Here is a 22,891-nt window from a genome sequence, read left to right on the forward strand (position 1 = left end):
CAATACTTTAATTTGGCATTAAAATTAGAAAGATTATATCATAGTTAACATGTGTACTAAGTTTCAAGTTGATTAGACTTCAACTTCCTCAAAAACTACCATGACCAAAAACTTTAGCCTGAGCTTCACACTATCTTATTCTTTGTTCAGTGGACCATGAAATTGGGGTCAATACTTTAATTTGACATTAAAATTAGAAAGATCATATCATAGGGAACATGTGTACTAAGTTTCAAATTGATTGGACTTCAACTTCATCAAAAACTACCTCGACCAAAAACTTAAACCTGAAGCGGGACGAACGAACGGACGGACGAACGGAGGCACAGACCAGAAAACATAATGCCCCTCTTCTATCGTAGGTTGGGCATAAAAATCTTTAACACATCGTTGTGAACATCATTAATTTATTTTAAAATATGATTGCAGAGTCAATTTTGTAAAATTATATGGCTATCAAAAACACTGTTGAAGATCCTGGTGAATAAGGAAAAAAATTGGGCAGAAATTTTATGATATTTTTTGTAAACCTTACAGGACAGATTAGGTTACAAGCACGTCAGAAAACAATCAATTTATCAACTTGTGTCAATTAAAAACAAATTTACCAGAAATTGAGAGAATAAAAACAACCATAAGATCAGCAAGTCAGCATAGCATTTAAATTTATATGCTTATGTATGCTATTAGTAGTGTTATTGTGATGATGCTGCTATGTTAATTCATGCCATGCTTGTGTTTTCTTGTGATTTGCAAACCAAAGGTTACAATCTATTTTGCTTTGAAACAGATTGTAAACACTGATAAGCAAAATTATGCTACACTGAACTTTTTAACATTATGGAGTGCTTTACAATCATAGATTTTAACTTTGAAATGAATTCTCAAAACCTTTTAAAACATCACTGTTAATAATTGTTTGATTGAATTTTGTGCACCTACCTAAAGGTTGAGAGTACTAAGCAATATGAGCTTTACAACAAATAATAAAAGAAATTTTGGATTGTTGTCGTACGTCATACTAATAACATTCTTGTGTACAAGACCTGTAGCATCTATCTACGGGAAAGCAGGAAATGGTTGCATCCATGCTTTATTCATGAATTCATAATTTATAAAATTAAAACACATCTGGTGGTCAACATATCTGAGATCATTTATATAGAATTTAAACATTTTTTTTATAGTGGATTGGGAAAAAAGTTATTGCAAATTATATTAATCCCCTTCTACTTTGCGGGTGCAAGTGCTGCCTTGTAGCGGCATTAGCCTGCTCTTTTTTCGAAATATACAAGGGTGTGTTTTACGTGCAAGAGATATGGCTCCCTCTGAACACCGGTCAGCCATTTATCGTCGACTTCCGACGGACTATCATTGTTTCCTCAAGCCATACTCGCAAATGGTGTCAAGGGAGAGCCGAAAATTCATTTATAGTAATGTCAGAATTTATCAAGCAAATGTAAATTAGTCAAGTTGAGAAATCCAGAGATTATCCGAGAACTTCCACTAGGCAAAAAAATTAATGTGTGTGTTTCCTATTACATCTTTGAAAAAATAGGGTAGGTAGGTAGGTATTTTTTTTATTTTACATTTTGTTTTTACATTGAGTCTATAGGAGGGACATTCCGACTTTAACCGTGCTTATTGAAAAATTACAAAATAAACTTTAGGGTAGACTATTCTCAAGCATGAAAAAAGGCATGCATCTTATTTGGCCTTACCAATTTCTAAGAAATAACAAAAATCACAATTAGTTTTGACAAAATAATATATAACAACTATACATGGGTTCCTGATTTGGTACAAGCATATTAACAAACAAGAATGTGTCCAAAGTACAAGGATGCCCCACTCGCATTATCATTTTCCATGTTCAATGGACCGTGAAATTAAGTAAAAAATGTAATTTGGCCTTAAAAGTAAACTCATCAACCAAAAGGGAACATGTGTACTAAGTTTCAAGTTGATTGGACTTTAGCTTCTTCAAAAACTACCTTGACCAAAAACTTTAACCTGAAATGGGACGGACGGACGAACGCACAGACCAGAAAACATAATGCCCCTCTACTATCGTAGGTGGGGCATAAAAAACTATTTTATCTATTATATATAGAATATGATTTTGTAAAATAATCTTTTCTTATTTCCCCTCTTTTTAGTTTAATTTAGTAAAGATGTATTAAGCTATTTGGAAATACTTTAAATATGGGAGATAACTCAGGTTTTCAATCATTATGAAATTATTTCTTCCTTGCTTAATAAAAATGTAATCACTAAATATACTTACCATTCCTCCACCAAATTGCTTTCCTTTATAGCTTGCTGTCTCTTCATTTGTCAATCGGTCATACTGCTTATTCAAATTCCATCTAAAAAAAAGTAGTTAAGCAGTACATTCCTTAGTAACAAAAAAGGATATAGCCATACCTGTCAACCTCTGAAAATGAAAAGTCAGGTCATGACCTGCATTGAGTAAAAAAATCTCAGGTCATAACGCGTACGACATTTTGCGGGCTCAATTGAAGAACAAAAATATGTTTACATATAATTTATATACTCAATATGTATATGAAACAGTTAGAACATGTATACAAGTTTATTTCAGACTATTGTTATATTCCATAGTAGCAGACTTGGCATTCTTTAAAAGAACTGCACTTGGTTTCAGTTCATAGCAATGCAAATGTGTATTCATTTTACAAGAAAGAAGAGCAGTACCCTGCTTTCCTGACCTTGAATTATTCATGAATATTCATGAACAATTCATGAATATTCATGAATAATATTCATGAATATTCATGAATATTCAAGGTAACAGTTCATGAATATTCATGAATATTCATGAATGTTAAATGGCACCTTGAATATACATGAATATTGTTTGAACTGAATAAGCTTGAATATACATGAATATTGTATGAGCTGAATAAGCTTGAATATACATGAATATTGTATGAACTGAATAACCACGATTAAACATGAATAATTATCTGTAGAATATTCATGAACATGAAATAGGATGTCTATGAATAATGCATGATTAGAATCACCATGAATGAAAAATATATATCTATCCCAATTTTGAATGCTAAATACATACTCTAGAATAACCTTGAATATTTAATGAATATTGGAAGGTTGAATATTCTAGAATAACCATGAATATTGAAAGGTTGAATATTCTAGAATAACTATGAATATTGAATGGTTGAATATTCTAGATTAACCATGAATATTGAAATAAGTGTCCTTGAGAGGTTTTTTGAAAACCAAAAGCAAATACAGACATTTAAGTTTAAAATATTTTTTAATCATGATAGCTGTGAAATATGAATTTTACAATCACTTTCATTAAAAGCTAGCAAAATTGTCCACTATTTAATCTAGAATTTAATCCAAACCTGTTTAGTCGGATAGCTTTTTGAACATTTTGTAATTATGCAATGATATTTTTTCTCATTTATCTGGGAATTGTTCAAAAATTGTTATTGTCAATAATTCTTATGTAGGCCTATCTAATGCTGGCTTGACGTCGTCCTTTGCATTGGCTTTTCTTCCTTTCATTAACTTTACCCAACCCGCTAGTTTTCTCCAAAAATGAACAGGAAAACATCTATGACACATGACTGAAAGTCACTTTTGTTGCTTATTATTTTCTTGACATCAGTCCCCTGCGAAATGATTATGAATAGTTCATGAAGTTCATGGATGATTCATGAATGATTCATGAACATAATTCATGAATTGTTCATAAAAGATTCATGAACAGTTAATGAACTAGACATGAACTACAAATGGACAAGCACGTTCATGAACCAGTGAATAATGAACTATTCATGAACAGCAAGTGTTCATGAACTCTTTGGTTCATTAAAGTTCATGAACAAAAATAGTTCTTGAACTTTTATTATTCATGAATTGTTCATGATTTTATAGTTCATGAACACGCTTGTCCATTTGTAGTTCATGTCCTGTTCATGTATAGTTCATGAATTTTTTTATGAATGATTCATGAATTTGTTCATGAATTTGTTCATGAACCATACCAGTCCATGAATCATTCATGAACACATGAACTACTGTGTTTATGAACTGTTCATTAGTAATTTAATTCATGAACATTGTCTGTCCACTTGTAGTTCATGAACTGTTCATCTAAAGTTCATGAAATAATTTAAAAGGATTTTTTTGAATTTTCATTTTTTGTGTTATTATCATAAGTAAACTTCTCTTCCTGTCTGTAATTAAAATTGCTGTATCAGGACTTCCAACTAGAAATGCTAAATAACATCTTGGTGCAGTTGTTCTGCTTGAAATTCTTCACAGTTGAACAGATCTTTTAATCAATAAATGCATCTGAGTTTCCCCCTGCAAAATCAAAAATCACTCCACAAAGAATCAAAAGTCCTTGATATTTGTTTTTATAAATAAGCACTCAAGATTAAACAGTTTCTAACAGGTATAATACAATGTAATAATTTAATTTAATAAATGTTGTTTTTATTAAAATATCAATAGAGTAAGATTAATAACATGAATATCACTTCAGCCTTTTCATGACATTTCAAATAATGTACCTACCCCCCTTTTTCCCCTTTTAATTTACCCACACACAATCATAAGAGTGGCTGAAGCATGAATTATTTTTACCTTGAAATACAATATATTGTACAAATCTATCAGTTATTCCTGAATGGAAATCATTAAACTAACACTGTAAAATGTAAAGGCTACTTTCTGGTGTTTTATATTTATTTTAATTAATCAATAATTATTATAAAATGCTTCAACAAATAGTTATTCAGCAAAAAAATATAATCAAAATATATATAATTTACTTATCTGATAACAAATCTGCTTTGTTTTGACAGCTATATTACTTCACTCCTCATCAAACATCTTCATTTGTATTGTAAGCGTCAAAAACATCATTTTGCTGACGTCATTATGACGTTTTTCTATTCCCAGTCACTTGTAATCATTTGTCTACATTGTAATCTTTTGTCAAAGTCATTGAAGCGTTTTACAATAGGTAAACGTAATTCATTAATAATGATAATTATTGACACCAGTCTGCAATGTTTGGGAAAGAATGAATTGTCATTAATCTGTCCTTATTTTCCAAGTTCCTCTATGTGCCGTATGATGGTTAAGAAAGGCACATGTTTGAACTTTGAGAGACAATCAGAAATTACATTTTTAGAAGAAAGAAATTAAGTTTACCAAATTTGTCATGATTGTAAAAACGAAACATGAGAAACATCTCCAGCTCAAAGTAAGTTACAAAACTTCAAAGTTAGTCCCAAATTTTGTATGACTCTAAAAATGTAACACTCATCTGGCATAGTATGAAAAAAAGAAAAAGGTGCTGAGCTAATATCTGTTGTTAAATGATTTTTTTTAATGATTATTTTATTTTCTTTAATTTACCACAAAAAAGAGAGATATTTTATTTTTTCATATTTTATTTTTTTTTCTCCAACTTTTTCTCTTTCTCCCAGCCTTCCTCTCCTTTCTCCTACCCCCTTTCTCCTTTCTCCTACACCCTTCCTCCCTGTCTCCCTTACCCCTGTCCTCCCCCTCATACATGTATTTACACTTTTGCTATTCAACTGAATTTTGTCTCAAAATGATCTCAAGATCTGTAAATGAATAAACTAGAGGTCATGCTAAAAGCACTTTAATTGTGATGTCATGATACAATGTAATGGATGTCAAATTTTATGAGAACTTGTATGACAGTCAAATTTATGAATTTTTTTATAAACTTTATGTATTCATTTATTCATTAAAGTTCATAAAATGTTCATGAACATGTGTTATGAACAATTTATGAACATTATGAACTGACTTACAGTTCATTAAAGTTCAGAAAATATTCATGAACTGCATTTTATGAACTATTCATGAACTAAATTCATGAACGAAACTTAATGAACTCATTATGAACAGTCATGCATTGTTCATGAACATTCATGAACAGTTCATGGTGGTTCATCAGTTCATGAATTTCATCTCGCAGGGGCGAAAAGTGTTTTGTATGAAGATGTTATGAATATCACCTACATGAGCTATCTATTAAAATTATCATATATTTTTTTCATTTAACTGTGGAATACATACATGTACATGTATGTTATTCCGCATCAACAATCAAGTAAAAATATACGTATACAAAAGTCCTAGAACAAATTTCATTATCAATTTTTATGCCGTTTACCACAAATAGTTCTGAGTCATTATCATGCAGCTTTATTCATGCTTATTCATGTTTGTCACACAATGGAAAAAATATTCTAAGTCCAAAATTTATTCCTCATTATTCATTCTTATTCATGAAATGTATGCAAAAAAATTCTAAGTCCAAACATTCATTCTTATTCATGTTTATTCATATTGACAAAAAGGGTTTTATTACCACAAAAAAACAATTTTGAATGAAGGAAACTTGATTATACTATGATATAGTAAGTGACTAGCATTTTAAGAACATTTATTTGTTGTCTCCAAACAGTTATTAAGAATTCATGTATATTCCACTTAATTCATGTTTCATATTCATGAATAATTTTGACACTGGAATAGTAACCATGAATGGAAGTGGAATATTCATGAATATTCATGAATATTCTACTTTATTCATGAATACATGAATATCATGAAAGCAGGGGGACACAGTGTATCCTTATTAAGATCAGCCCTAAACTCTGTAGCTATTTTCTTTACTAAAGAAAATGCCCTCTCACTGTCTGCATTGCTGTTTGGCAAAACCAGTAATGTTTTAGCAAGTTTTGACAAAACAAAAAATCTTGGCTTGTTAATTAAAATGTCATGCAACTTGGACATTTCTCCCCAAAATGTACCAATGTCAGTTTCAGGGGAAGTGCAAAGTGGAAGTTCATCTAATGGGGTCAACTGATAGTCACTGAACTCATCTTGTAGCTTTGTTGTCTCTTCATATCGTTAGCTCAGGTAAACAGTCCTACATTTTGACTTTTGATTACATTGAAAAAGACCGATAAAACCGAAGGTCGTATTACTTCTAAATACCGGAAACAATTCCGGTCAGAAATCCGGGTGAAACGGGTAATGTTAGAAATTCCCGGGACCCGCCGGGTAAAGAAAAACTCCCGGGTGAGAGGTGAAAATAACGGGTGTCACCCGCAAAAAACGGGTGAGTTGACAGGTATGATATAGCTGTCAATGAATTTTCTAAATCAAAAGTACTCTCTTTACAAAGCCATTGTCTATATCATTCATTGTATTTAGATGGTTCATAAAATCATTTGATTGATTCAAGGATGTTTATAATCAAGACGGAATCTTGAAAGGGGGATATGGGGGGTTTAAACAATATATTTTGAAGGAAAAAACAATTCTGGCTTTTTGCCACTAAATGTAAATGGTTAACCAAAGATCTAATCTATGAAGAAAAAAAAGAGTGCATACGCTGAAATGTCTCGCCTTCTTTACTAACCATTGATATTATGTTAATAGTTTTGATATAAAGCTTTAATACAACTATCACATAAACTTATTAAATGAGGTCAAGGTCAAATAAAACCTGAGATACTGACTAGAACTTCATAAAATATTTCCACAAATATAGTAGATCTATTACATACAGTATAAAATAAGAGTGCACACCCTGAAATGTCTAGCCTTCTTTACAAACCATTAATATATATGTTGATAGTCCAAAATATACAGCTTCACTACAACGTCAAAAACGAGAATCGAGAAACACTCATAAACCATGTGCACATCAACAAAAGACAACCACTTAACAACAGGTTCCGGACTATGGACAGGTGCAAACAATTGCAGTGAGTTTAAACATTTACAGCTATTCCAAACAAACATATATCAAGCATGTTGACCAAAGGTTTGCTTTGCATGCTTTTATAGTAAAGCTGTAACACGCTCCATCCTCCACCCTGACCTGAGTAAAACATCACAACATATAGAACACTATATGTTGCACTTTGTAAATACAGCTGTTTCTCAAACCACGCCTCTTTTGGGGAGGTTTTGAATATTCATAGTTAATTAATTTTGTTTACATACTGGTTCCCAGTTCTGATTTGTAGGTTGCATCTCATAGAGACATAACTTAGGAATGTTACCAGTAAATATACATGTGAATATTGTTTATTTTGAAATCTGTGGTAACCCTACAGTCGAGCAGGGGTAGTTAAGAAATTTAGTGTTAGTTTAAACTCTTAGAAGTTCGGGGCATATAAATGTTGAAAATATGCCTCACAGCCCTGTAATTTGACCTTTGAAAAAATAGAAGTGCATTATGAACTTTCCATTCTAGGATATGATTTTTTTCAAAACTTCATAGTAAAAGTGGTACAATTTAAGCCATTAAGGGAGTTCCTATGGGAAAATGCATTGTCAATATTTACAGAAATGCAATATTATATCAATTGAAATAGTTTAAAGGTTAAAGGTAACATAAACAGATTTAGAAAAAACATTACTTGCACTTTATACATGCATTAGTTACAATAAATTACGTTTAATAAAACCTAACATTTCAATTTATGGCCATTATTCAATCAAAATATCAGAGAATGTATGTATAGTATATTGTATATGTAACACAGTAAATAGGTGAAATGAGGAATTGCACGTAATTACTAAACATTTCAGTAAATACCTGTAATTACTAGCCAATTTAGTAATTACATGTATTTACTAGTTGTTTCAGTGATTACTGGTATTCACTGATTTTTTTTGTAATTTTTATAGCTATTTACTTACTTGATATTTTTGTTTTAAAATTAAAGTTATAATTCAAGATACAAAATAAGAATGTAAAGGGTAGGTATTTTAGAGCTTACTTAATTAAGGATTAAGGAATATAAGGCACATTAAAAGTGTATACTCTGTAGTGTTTGTGAATTGAAACTGGAAAATGGTTGTTATTAAAGTTTTGAAACTCCCTAAAAATCATTTTCAGCATGCAAGACAAATGATATCATTCCAAAATTGAAAAATATTGTGACAAGTTTACAGGCAACTTCGCCACCTCTTTTTGATGATAGACATTCGATAAAGCAAAATTTTGTGATTTTAAAGAGTAATAACCAACAAGTGTTTAAACTTTTTTTGCAGAAATTAAACGACAATTTTTTTTCTGTCTAAATTTGAAAAAAGATGTGTTATCTGAGCTGGCCAGACTTTTCGCCATATTAATTATTAAAAACTGTATTTTTTTAACATTCAGGCTATTTGTATTACCATCATGTTTCAGATTTACTTTTAAATATGTTTCTTCTATGCAATTTAACAGTCAGGGGTATATCTAATGACGACATGTGCAAAAACACTCAATGATTTTTACCTACTAGTGTTTTCGACCGTTTTGTAGGGTACCCCAAACTGGTCATATTCAATATACCCTAACCATAAAATGAAACGGTGAATTTCCGTAAGACTTTGGCAGATGATGCATGGACCCCTACCTTTTCAATAATGTAACTATAAAAAAAATTAAACGAGAGGAAAATTTTGGTGTTACCTGAATGCCTACCCTCTTAAAGTTCTTCAAATTTTGATAACTTTCTTAAATTATCCTAGATTTCTCCCAAACTTGAACAGAAGCTTGCTTTTGATAATTAAAGCTAATTTTCAAGAAGTAAATTTTGTAAAAATAAAATCAAGTTTTTCCGTATTTTACTTATAAATCTAGTTTTATGCTAGTTAACATTACATTCACACTGTGGTTAAAGTTTTTAAGATTTTAATAACTTTCTCAAAATATCCTGGATTTCTACCAAACTTGGACAGAAGCTTGTTTATGAACATGAGATAATATCCAGAAGTAAAGATGAAAAAAAATCCTTTTTCGTATATTCCTTATAAATGGACTTGTTTTTTTCCTCCAGTTAACATTACATACACTCTCCGGTAAAAGTTTTTCTTAAACATTTATTAGATTTCATAAACCATCCTTGATTTTAACCAAATTTGGACAAAAGCTTCTTCCAGTCCTAGACAAAAGATAGTATATGGAGGAAAATTTTAATATTTTTTTCCCATTTTTGTTGAGCCTGCGACTAAGCTCAACTAACAGCAAATGTAGGCGATATACTGGGTTCCATGAAACCCTTACAATTTTAAATCTGAATCCATCGGTAACCCATCTTCAGCTAGGGGTTGAATTGAAGGTCACATGAATAAGTATTCAATGAGGTCCATTTATTCACTTGCAAGTGCACAACTCATCAAGCAGGTTTCTCAGCTTATTTTTAGTAATATAGATCCAGATTGACTGCTAAAAATGAATTATAATTTCACTATATCATTTTCATTCGTAGCTAATGCTCCTATAAAAAAGATACATTTTAGGCTAATCACTTTTTAAGACTGCTCACTGATCTTCTATAGTTAGTATTACCCTAACTTTTGATCAGCTGACCATATTACAACATTGTTTTAACAGTTAGTAAATAGGTGTAAAAATTCAATTTAAAATTAGAAATTACTGGTAATAACTAGGCCATTTCAGGAATTACTAGTATTTACTAGGTGCATCGGGGATTACATGTAATTCATAAATTTTAGTAATTACATGTAATTCCTAATTTCACCTATTTACTGTAACATATATAAACTAGAGGCTCTTAAGAGCCTGTGTAGCTCACCTTGGTCTATGCATAATAAACAAAGGACACAGATGGATTCATAACAAAATTGTGTTTTAGTGATGGTGATGCGTTTGTAGATCTTACTTTACTGAACATTCTTGCTGCTTACAATTATCTCTATCTATAATGAACTTGGCTCAGTAGTTACAGTGGAAAATATTTTGTAAAAATCGCAATAGTTCCTGAAGGGGTCAATTGACCATTTTGGTCATGTTGACTTTTAATGTAGATCTTACTTTGCTGAACATTATTGTTATTTACAGTTTATCTCAATCTATAATAATATTCAAGATAATAACCAAAAGCTGAAAAATTCTTAAAATTATCGATTCAGGTGCAGCAACCCAACAACATGAACGAGTTGCCTGATTGGTCTTCAAATTTCAGGGCAGATAGATCTTGACTTAATAAACAATTTTATCTCTGTCTGATTTGCTCTGAATGCTTTTGTTTCAGAGATCATGAGCCAAAAACTGCATTTTACCCTATGTACTATTTTTTTGCCACAGCGGCCATCTTAAATTGCCGGTGGGGTCATCGGACACATTTTGTAAACAAGATTCCCTAATAATGATTCTGGACAAGTTTGGTTAAATTTGTTTTACTAGTTTTAGAGAAGATTTTTGAAAAAGATTACAAAAATTTATGAAAAATTGTTAACAAGAGTTCACACGCTGAAATGTCTCGCCTTCTTTACTTATCATTGATATTATGTTGATAATCCTAAATATAAAGCTTTATTACAACTGTCACATAAACTTAACATTAACAAAAAAAAAAATAAACATTGACCAATGAACCATGCCAGGCAGACATGTGCAGCTAACAATTCTTCAATACAACAAATAAAGTTGACCTTTTGCTAATTATACTTTAAGAAACAAACAGACCAAAACACAAAAACTTAACACTGACCACTGAACCATGAAAATGAGGTCAAGGTCAGATGACACCTACCAGCCATAAATGTACACCTTAAACAAGCATTCCAAACACCAAATATAGTAGACGTATCGCATACAATATAAGAATAAATTGTTATCACAGAGATGTATCTCTATTTTTTGTAATTTCGATAATGCAAATGTTGAAATTAAATTAGCACTTTAATAAAATGTATGTTTTGCAAATATTCAAAGTCAATGAACCATGACTAAAAGTATATGGCTAAAAAAATTCCATGGAAATGAGATGTGCCAATGATAATACAACTGCATACCAAATACCATTGACTTATCACAAACTAATATATGTAAACTAAGCAACATTTCAAAGTAAATAAACCATGACCGAGGAGGCAGGGCCAAAAAAACTCCATGGAAATGAAATGTGCCAATACTAATGCAACTGCATACTAAATACCATAGACTTTTCATAAATAGTTCCATTTTAACAAACCTAAACACATACTTAGTCTAATACATGTAAACTAAACAAAATTTCAAAGTTAATAAACCATGACCGAGGGTGCGACGCCATATAATCTCCATGGAAATGAGATATGCCAATGCTTATGCAACTGCATACCAATTATTATTAACTTTCCACTAGTGGTTCCTCATAAACAGACCTTATCACAAACTAATACATGAAAAATAAGTAATACTTCAAAGTCAAAAGACCATATTTGAGGGGCCAGGGCAAAATAATCTCCATGGTAATGAGATGTACCAATACTATTACAACTGCATATATATACCAAATATCTCCCTTGACACCATTTGCGAGTATGGTCTCGAGAAAACGATGATAGTCCGTCGGAAGGGGACGATAAATGGCTGACCCGTGTTAAGAGAGAGTCATATCTCTTGCATGTTTAAGACACCTTTGTAGATTTCGAAAAAGAGCAGGCTTATGCCGCTACAAGGCAGCACTCGCACCCGCAAAGTGGAAAGGGATTTATATAAGTTGCAAAACTTGTTTCCCAATCCACTATCAGGCAGCAACCATTTGATTTTCTGGGGGGGGGGGCTATGGGTTTTTTTTCTGGACAAATTTTTTTCTTTCAATTTTAGCATTACATATAGTGGCAGCTGAGGGTGAAACAAACAATTTTTTTTTTTCTCAGAATCAAAAACAAATTATTTTTTTCTCCAAAAACTGGAAACAAACTTTTTTTTCCAAAAAAAACCATAGCCCCCCCCCCCCCCAGAAAATCAAATGGTTGCTGCCTAAATAAATATGTTTAAACTAAACTAAACTACCAAATGTCTTTGACTTATACTTCTAGTGGTTCAACATAAACTAGACCTAATCACAAACTTGTACATTGTTGACGCCGCCATTGCCGCCTTCAGAAACAGCATTACTATGTCATGGCTGCCAAGTCTCACGCATGTTTGTGCTTTTTTGGTGGCATTTTCCTTTGATCTTGATCTTTTCAAGTTTGGCCAAATCTCACGCATTTGCTTCATGAAAAGTTGGCAGAACTGCTATGTCTCGCTTTTTGACTCTTGTCAAGCGAGACAAAAAATAGACCAAAATTCAAAAAACTTAACTATAACCACTGAACCATGAAAATGAGGTAAAGGTCACATGACACTTAACAGCTAGACATGTACACCTTAAGGCAACAACCATTTTCTTATCTGGGGGGGCCTGGGATTTTTTTGAAAAAAATATTTTGATGGCCTAGCTGACCGAAAAAAAAAATTATATTTTGCACTGAAGCTGAAAAAATGTTTACGCTGTCACCTGCTTGAATTTTTTTTTTTTTTTTTTGCACTGCTGAATTTGAGAATGGTGAAACTAACAACAGACGAGACAGTGAAACAGCAGATTATAAACATCTGTCCAGTATACAGATTAAGCTAAGATTTCTATTTATAGATCTTTATACCTTATCACTTTTTGTATGTTCCTATAATAGTGTTTGATCCAGAAATATTTATAAGAATTCCAAATCTCCCGCATATATATGTTACTACTGTAAGACCATACTTAAAACTGCAACTATTATAAACATGAAATGGTCATTTTATAACAGGAATAGATATGGTATCATAAGCAGTCTTTTACGATAGCCCTGATTGTGTATGACACAGACTTGTATACTGGTAGTATTTTCCGTTTGTATCATTCTTTATACCACTTTTTTCAATGGAATGTCAATTATCATAGTTGGAAACAGTGGATTTTATAAGTTGGAGCGTAACTCACTATTTGCCATTAGACATGGCAATGGTGGCCACTTCAACTGCAGTATTAAAATTTAAGGATACCTGTATGACGGACTCCGAGGATATCATAATGTAGAAAGTGGGCTAAAAAAACCAACTGAGACAACAGCCAATGCCAGGATATAGACAGAGCCATGCACTTTACATTTTACATCAATTAAAAAATTAAAATGAATTTTATGTTAATTTTATGGTTTTGTGAAAAAAAATTGTATTTCTATTCCACATTAAAGGAAAAAAAATTTTGCTTTCCTTCTCATAAGAAAAAAAATATTTTGTCGGAGGAAGGTTCTGAAAAAAAAATTATGAACACAATAAAAATCCCAGGCCCCCCCCCCCCCCCCCCCCCCCCCCCCGATAAGAAAATGGTTGTTGCCTAATACAATCATTCCAAACACCAAATATAGTAGACCTATTGCATATAGTATTAGAAAAAAAGACCAAAACACAAAAACTTAACTGTAACCACTGAACCATGAAAATGAGGTTAAGGTCAGATGACACCTGCCATTTGGACATGTACAACTTACAATTATTCCATACACTGAATATACTACTCCTATTGCTTATAGTATCTGAGATATGGACTTGACCACCATAGCTTAACCTTGTTCACTGATCCATGAAATGAGGTCGAGGTCAATTGAAAACTGTCTGTAAGCATGATGACCTTGCCAGGTAGGCAAATATAAAATATAGTAAGCCGATTACTTATAATAAGAGAGAATTTAACATTACAATCAATCAACTTTTTTTTGTACGAAGTCACTGAACCATGAAAATGAGGTCAAGGACATTGGACATGTGAATGACAGAAACTTCGTTACACGAGGCATCCATATACAAAGTATGAAGCATCAAGGTCTTCCACCTTCTAAAATATAAAGCTTTTGAGAACTTAGCTAATACCCCCGCCGGATCACTATCCCAGCTATGTCTAACAAAAATCAGTACTGTTGTGTTTTCATGTTATTCATGAAATTATCTCCCTTCGTTTGAAACTTACCTACAATGTATCTCTCGCTTGCTCTTTAGCTATAATTTGGTGTTTCATTTACCAAACTCTCATATATCCCTCATAGTTTAGCCATTGAATAATGCTGAAAAAGTAACAAAAAAAATCATATAGGACCAACTTCAAACTAAAAACAAATCGGTATTGCAATGATTCATACAGGTATTTCAAAGACTTTTCCACGACACACAATATTTTCACAAAGTCAGCTAAAATAGAATGGAAAAAGATCAGACTTCATGTTATATCATAATCTGAAATTACAAGTAGCAATAGGCCAAAAGTACTTGGGTACAGGACAATATTTTAAAGCCCTCCCCCTTTTTTTCCAAAATCCATAACTTTTTATATATATATTTTATTCATTTCAGTTATTATCGGGCTTTTCTGTGTTCTATGAACATAAATTTAGTTGAGTCAATGTCAACATAGTATTAATTCAATTATAATATATTGCTATAATTTTGTTGTGTCAGTGTTTCCCACATGTCACATATATATTATATGTGTATTGCATATGTTATTGTTCATAATGATATTGTGTGTATGCTATATGCCCTCATGAGGCCCTAATTTGGTAAATAAAAATATTCTATTCTAATTCTATACTATTTTCAATAACTTGTATTTGCTATTTACTATCAGTTCAAAGCTTACTATCCACAGCCGTCGCTGATATATTATCTCTATATATATCTATATCAATGACCGTTGTGGATAACAGATTAAGGAAAAAAGTGGGAGGGCTAAAAAAAAGTCCTAGCTGTCCTCAAGTACCATAATGACAGTGCCAACATCAAAGAAGGTCATCACATGAAAATGTATATGCTTTTCTGAATATGTTTTATTTTTATTTAGTAAAATTATAACTTATTTTCATTTCTTTAAAATGTTTATTCAATGCTCTTATTATATGCTATAAGGCAGCAACCATTTGATTTTCTGGGGGGGGCTATGGTTTTTTTTTCTGTGCAAACTTTTTTTTTCGCCTGCGGCGAAAAACAATCTATTTTTTTCGCGACAAGTCGAAAACAATTTTTTTCTTTCAATTTTAGCATTACATATAGTGGCAGCTGAGGGTGAAACAAACAATTTTTTTTTCTCAGAATCAAAAACAAATTATTTTTTTCTCCAAAAACTGGAAACAAACTTTTTTTTCCAAAAAAAACCATAGCCCTCCCCAGGAAATCAAATGGTTGCTGCCTAACAACAGCAGTAGTTTACATATTATGCCCCTTTATTTTCATGGAATATGAATTGATAAGGAGCTAAAACATATAAATTTTTTGTAAAAAACGCTTTTTAGTACAAATGAGCACATATTTATATTATTTATACCAAAGAAGTGAGAACTATACACATAGTATCTGTTATTATATGGTAAAACATGTCCAATAATTGTTGTAATAATGGGACCCCTCAGGCTCTTTTAAACAAGTTGTTCCAAATATCATGAATTTTCCCCCTTAAAATTAAAAAAAATTAAGTTTTTCTTTCTAAAACTGTAAAATGAACCTTTCCTGAGGAAAAGTCCCTTATTTAAAGTTCATCACAACCTTTTGGCTAATATGGCAGTAATTACACCACACATTTTCCTCTGATTAAAGACAAGCCTATGCACCTGACAAACTTTTAAGGGATGGCAGGTAATAGATATATAAATTTTAAATGCATTTTATGTTTTAGAAAATTATAAACTACTAGATTTTGCTATCCAGTTTTTTTCGTCCCTGCAGAAGGTGCCAAAATAAACTAAGTTTGGGTTTGAGAATCTCCCCTCGTATAATACATGTTGTGAGTAGTATTGATTTAAAAGGACAAGAGATGGACAATAGACATCTGCAGACAATAGGTGATTTAAACTGGGTAATTGAGTGGACCGTATCGAACGAAACTCGGGTGTTTGTTTAATTTGCTATCTTCTGCAGACTGGAAAAACTGGACATCAAAATCCAGGTACGTTTTTAATTTTCTGAAAGGTATACTACATGTAACTTTTATATATCTAGTTCCTGCCATGCCTTAAAACTTTCCTAGATGTACCAGTTTGTCTGTACTCATAGTAAATTTTGAGGTGTAAACACGGCCATATTTTGAAATTCCTTATGATGAACCTTAAATGCAATTAAACAAAAAATGATAATGCTTTTCCCGAAGTTTACTCTTGCTACATGTACAAAATGGCCCATCTCTATTTTTCATTATCGTTGCTGTATTGATACTATTGCTATTTGAAAATTTCATGATTTACATGGCTACATAAGGGGTCATAAGCATCTATGCGTTCCTTCGGTTAACATTTAAGAATTGAATGCTTCTTTTTGTAAATTTATTGGGGTGTAAAAGCGTTGACCGAAGTACATTTTGTATGAAGCGCGGAAGCGCTTCATTCTAAAAATGTACGCACGGTCGGTCAACGCTTTTACAACCCTATAAAGTTACAAAAAGAAGCATTCAATACTTATAATTACATTTTTTAGCTATGATCATGAAAACACGAATTTTATATATTTTATTCTTTAAGGTTCATCATAACCTTTTGGCTAAAATGGCCGTATTTACACCCCAAATTTTACTCTGAGTACAGACTAACCTATACACCTGCAACAGTTTTAAGGGATGGCAGGAACTAGATATATAAATTTTAAATGCATTTTATGTTTCAGAAAATTATAAACTTTTCTAGATTTTGCTATCCATTTTTTTTTCGTTCCTGCAGAAGGTGCAAAAATTAACTAAGTAGTGAAAACGATTGAGAAGCTCCCCTCATATAATCAATGTTGTGAGTAGTATTGATTTAAATGGACAATAGATGGACAATAGACACCTGTAAACAATAGGTGATTTAACAGGTTTAAACTGTAACTGTTTGGACCGTATCAAATTTTGCTATCTTCTGCAGACTGGAAAAAAATGAACATCAAAATCCAGGTATTATAAGTTTATAATTTTCTGATACGTAGACTTCATATAACTTTTATATATCTAGTTCCTGCCATGCCTTAAAACTTTCCTGGATGTACCAGTTTGTCTGTACTCATAGTAATTTTGGAGGTGTAAACACGGCCATATTTTTCAATTCCTTATGATGAACCTTAATTCACCTGTGCACTTTATTGTTGGAGCACGTGCTATCATGAGTGAACAGTTGTATTGAGCAATGCAACTGCTTACGGAATAACACGTGATGTGCAGTTAACCATTCAAAATAAAATATTATAATGAAACATACATCTAATGTAATCATTTAGCTTTAAACTTCTGTGGGAGGATTACATGTGTTGCCCATTTAAAAGACTATAAGACCTATAATGTCACTCTCGTTCCTTTTAAAAATAAGTATGAACACAATTTTACTTAGGCAGCAACCATTTGATTTTCGGGGGGGGGGGGGGGACTCTAGTAAAGCTGGTCCCCACGTTGGGCGCCAATGCAACGTAAATGGGTTTTCGTGTGTTAACGTATTTTCCATTCATAATCTGTCTCATGACATTATACCCCGCTAGCTCAGCCGTTTAAGTTACTGGTAGAGAGGGTTCGGCCTGTGCTTTCGCTCCAGGACTTCTGACAGCATACTGACAATACAACGAAACAATAAATTCAATAAGTGACAGGTATATGAAACCTAAAATATGACAGTGATGACGATTTGCCAAGCAATGTATTTGCTCATATAACAAATGACCAAAATTCATAAAACAGCTTCATATTTAATAGACAAAGACATTATACATACATAAATATCGCGGTATCTCCATGTGAAAATATCAATTCAGAATTTCAATACATTGTCGAACTTCCCCAAACGATGAGGTGAAAAATACCCTTTACAAGTTAACGAATTTAGGGAAGCGTTTGGCCTTAGTGCTATCTACTTGAATAAAATAAAACGATACTAGAATTTTGAGGTGTCCGTTTTCTTAAAATATTGAGAGCTGTACACTAGTCGTCTTTAACTAAAATATTATCCAATCAATCAAGTTGTGACGTCAATCTTCCGAGACAAAAAAAAATATACCCACTGGTTCCCACCGACTTTGTTAGACTAGATCATGAACCTCATTATTCTATGACTAGGGAACAAAAATCGATCCAGTAAAAAAAAACATCGCATTTCTCTATACCTGTTTAATTTTCAATCCAACCAGAGCAATGTCTGAAAACGTTTTTCAATATCATTGACCAGTTCAAGATCCAAAACCAAAACATGCGATAATACAAAATTCTATTTCAGACACAGGCACTTGTCTAAGACAAGTGCCTGTGATTTCAGAGTAAGGCACGAACAATTCCGTAGATTGACGACCGTTACTCCAAAATACCCCTCGGATTAGTCATCTGTCTAAATATCGCTATCAAAATGAACTCCATCTCTTTATAAACCCGAAATCATAAAATATCTAGCTAGTGTACAATTCCCTCTATTTATTCTGGAACGGAAACGTACTTTAATATTTTAGAACTGTTTGACTACAAGACCGAAAAGAAATATATCAAATGAGAAGAAATAAATATTTAAGTCAAACATCAAAATACAAAATAAAATGAAATTTTAAAGTACAACTTACCAGTACGAAAGTTTTCCCCAATCTAAAGAAATACTGCCCTGACGAGGTTTAAATATCCTAGTCTGGACATTGAGTTCAAGCACGAGATAAACGATCCCCGCGAAAAAGTGACCGGACAACTATAGTTATATATAGTATCTAAAAATAGAAAAAGGGGAATTTACGATGACCCACAAACGTTACAATATACCTATCGAGGTCTAAACTCTTCAATACGGACTAACAGGCGAATTTGTCCTTAAGTTAACAGACGTACACCTGATATCTAGATTTCATAATGGCAACCAGATTTGAATCTATATAGAAATAATCATATATTTAATTATTATTTGCTGACACAATTTGAACAACTTCAGTTGCTAGCTGACAATTTACAAGGGAAAATGTGTATAATACACTTACTCAATAGACACACTTCCGACAACAGTAGACCAAAGTTCTCAAACGTATTACTTTATTCTTGTCTAGAATATGCATGAATATAAATAAGGTCGTTGGTTTTCTTGTTTGAATAGTTTTACATTGTCTTATCGGGGCCTTTTATAGCTGACTAGGCGGTATGGGCTTTGCTCATTGTTTAAGGCCGTACGGTGACCTATAGTAAATAAATATAGCCTTTGCATGAGGTCGACACAAGGATATATTGACCTGAAACAAGTATATTGAATGAGGACGAAGTCCGAGGTCGATATACTTCTTTGGGTCGATATATCCTGTAGTTGACCTCACACAAAGGCTATATTTGTTATATTATTAATTTCCGACCATATTTGTTTCAAAATCGTCATTTGATTTTGTTGGAATTTTATAGATATTATATTGTCTCCTTGACAATACCAGCATTAAAGTTGTTATTTCATTTCATTCCATTTTTTTTTTTTTTTTTTTTTTACATCTTATGTATTATGTATAAAAAGGTGTAATGACAACGAAGTTACACAACATGAAAATAAAGACACTTTTAAACGTGTATTTTTTTGTTTCTAGACACAACAAAAAGATAAGGTCTTATTGAGTTTGTTAATTTTAACTATGAAATTTTCAAAAATGTATGTTTTTAAAGCTATGAGGTACGAGAAACATTAATTTTTGAATATCTAAAAATACCAAGCACGTTTTATCATTGATATCGTCGTGCGTTTTTCAATGTTTGTATATAAAAATGTCACATTTTTGAAAAACCTTTTAGTATCTAATGAGTATTAAGGCAAAGAATATATTGGAGCAAAATATCCGAAGAATAGATATTGTATTTTCTTTAAAATTATTATGTTTTTACTGTCTGAACTCATTGTTACACGGTTCGTTCGATTCGAACGCGTCAACGTCCGGTTTCATCTGTATCGGGGTTATACAGGGTGTTTCTAAATGTGAACTTCCCGATTGCTGTCTTTCCCTTTTGTTTTTTTTTTTTCACATCTAAATCAAGTTTTTTCGTTTATATTGCTTCAGATATATATAAGAAGATGTGATATGAGTGCCAATGAGACAACTCTCCACCAAAAGTCACAATTTATAAAAGTAAACCATTATAGGTCAAACATTGTGTCATGTTCATAGGTGTTGCTCGTGGTTCACGGTCGTACCACACTACCTCAGATGTAGAACTTATATTGCGTTACGAAGGGATGTCGTTTTAACTCCATGAACCGCCATGAAATATGCATCTTGTTAAGAAAGTCAGCTTTTTATAATGAAAGAAATTTGCATATGAAGCCTCAAAAACTGCAACACGGAAAACTAGGGAGACGGGTTTGAGAATACAGAGCACTGAAAACAACTGCTTCTGCTTGCAGGAATTAGATTATGTTTCAGTTCCTTCCGTGCAATACATTATATGGTACTAAGAGTTGTAAAAAAAGAAATTTTGATACTTGAACTTACTTTGATAGTTTTTCTTCGCTTCGAAATTGCCACCCCGTGTTAAATATAGCCGACAACCCGCATGTGGCGTTCTACACGGTGTTATTTTTCTCTAATCTTTGTCCTTGTTTTTTTCTCAGCAACTGAATAGGCTTGACTGACTTTTATATTTTTCGTCGTCGTCGTCGTCGTCCGAAGACACATTGGTTTTCGCACTATAACTTTAGTTTAAGTTAATAGAAATCTATAAAATATGAACACAAGGTTTATGACCACAAAAGAAAGGTTGGGATTGATTTTGGGAGTTTTGGTCCCAACAGTTTAGGAATAAGGGGTCCAAAGGGTCCAAAATTAAACTTTGTTTAATTTCATCAAAAATTGAATAATTGGGGTTCTTTGATATTCCGAATCTAACTGTGTATGTAGATTCTTAATTTTTGGTCCCGTTTTCAAATTGGTGTACATTAAGGTCCAAGGCTCCAAAATTATACTGATGATGTTAACAAAAGTTGAATTCTTGGGGTTCTTTAATATGCTGAATCTAAACATGTACTTAGATTTTTGATTATGGGCCCAGTTTTCAAGTTGGTCAAAATTGGGGTCCAAAATTAAACTTTGTTTGATTTCAACAAAAATTGAATTCTTGGGGTTCTTTGATATGCTGAATCTAAACATGTATTAAGATTGTTGCTTATGGGGCCAGTTTTTAAAGTTGGTCTAAATCGTGGTCCAAAATTTAACTTTGTTTGATATCAACAAAAATTGAATCCTTGGGGTTCTTTGATATGCTGAATCTAAACATGTATTTAGATTTTTGATTTTAGGCCCAGTTTTCAAGTTGGTCCAAATCGGGGTCCAAAATTAAACTTTGTTTGATTTCAACAAGAATTGAATTTATGGGGTTCTTTGATATATGCTGAATCTAACCATGTATTTAGATTTTGATATTTGGGCCCGGTTTTCAAATTGGTCCACATTGAGGTCTAAAGGGTCCAAAATTAAACTTTGATTTCATAAAAAATTGAATTATACGGGTTCTTTGATATGCTGAATCTAACCATGTATTTAGATTTTGGATTATTGGACCATAATAGGTAAATGTTCAATTTAAAATTTTGAAGTTTTTAAGTTTAAGTTCATAGACCACATTCATTCTGTGTCAGAAACCTATGTTGTGTCAACTTTTTAATCACAATCCAAATTCAGAGCTGTATCAAGCTTGAATGTTGTGTCCATACTTGCCCCAACTTTTCAGGGTTCGAACTCTGCGGTCGTATAAAGCTGCGCCCTGCGGAGCATCTGGTTGTTTCTATAGTAACGAGACTTTATAATTTATATTTTTACATAATTTGTTTTTTTAGCGCTTATATATATATATTAGAGATATTTGATGGACATCAAGTTGATTACTAATTCCCTGTTGAGTGTTCCCTATTCGTTACCTATTCCCTATTCGTTACATATTCCCTGTTCCCTATTCGTTACCTATTCGTTACCAACTCCCTATTCCCTATTCGTTACCTATTCGTTACCTATTCCCTATTCCCTATTCGTTACCTATTCGTTACTAACTCCCTATTCCCTATTCGTTACCTATTCGTTATTATT

At 32.3% G+C, this 22,891-nt stretch overlaps 1 long non-coding RNA gene across 1 annotated transcript in view; it reads right to left on the minus strand.

The window, feature by feature from the left end:
- The window catches only part of LOC143049934 (uncharacterized), a 46,647-nt gene extending 30,885 nt beyond the window's left edge, over window positions 1-15,762 (minus strand). The window contains exons 1-2 of the long non-coding RNA XR_012970368.1: window positions 14,844-15,762; window positions 2,288-2,369 (exon numbers count right to left, since the gene is read on the minus strand). This is a non-coding gene — a long non-coding RNA (uncharacterized LOC143049934). The remainder of the gene's footprint in view (window positions 1-2,287; window positions 2,370-14,843) is intronic.
- Window positions 15,763-22,891: the final 7,129 nt, after the last annotated feature.

This window comes from Mytilus galloprovincialis, chromosome 10 (assembly GCF_965363235.1).
Source record: "Mytilus galloprovincialis chromosome 10, xbMytGall1.hap1.1, whole genome shotgun sequence".
Taxonomy (NCBI): domain Eukaryota; kingdom Metazoa; phylum Mollusca; class Bivalvia; order Mytilida; family Mytilidae; genus Mytilus; species Mytilus galloprovincialis.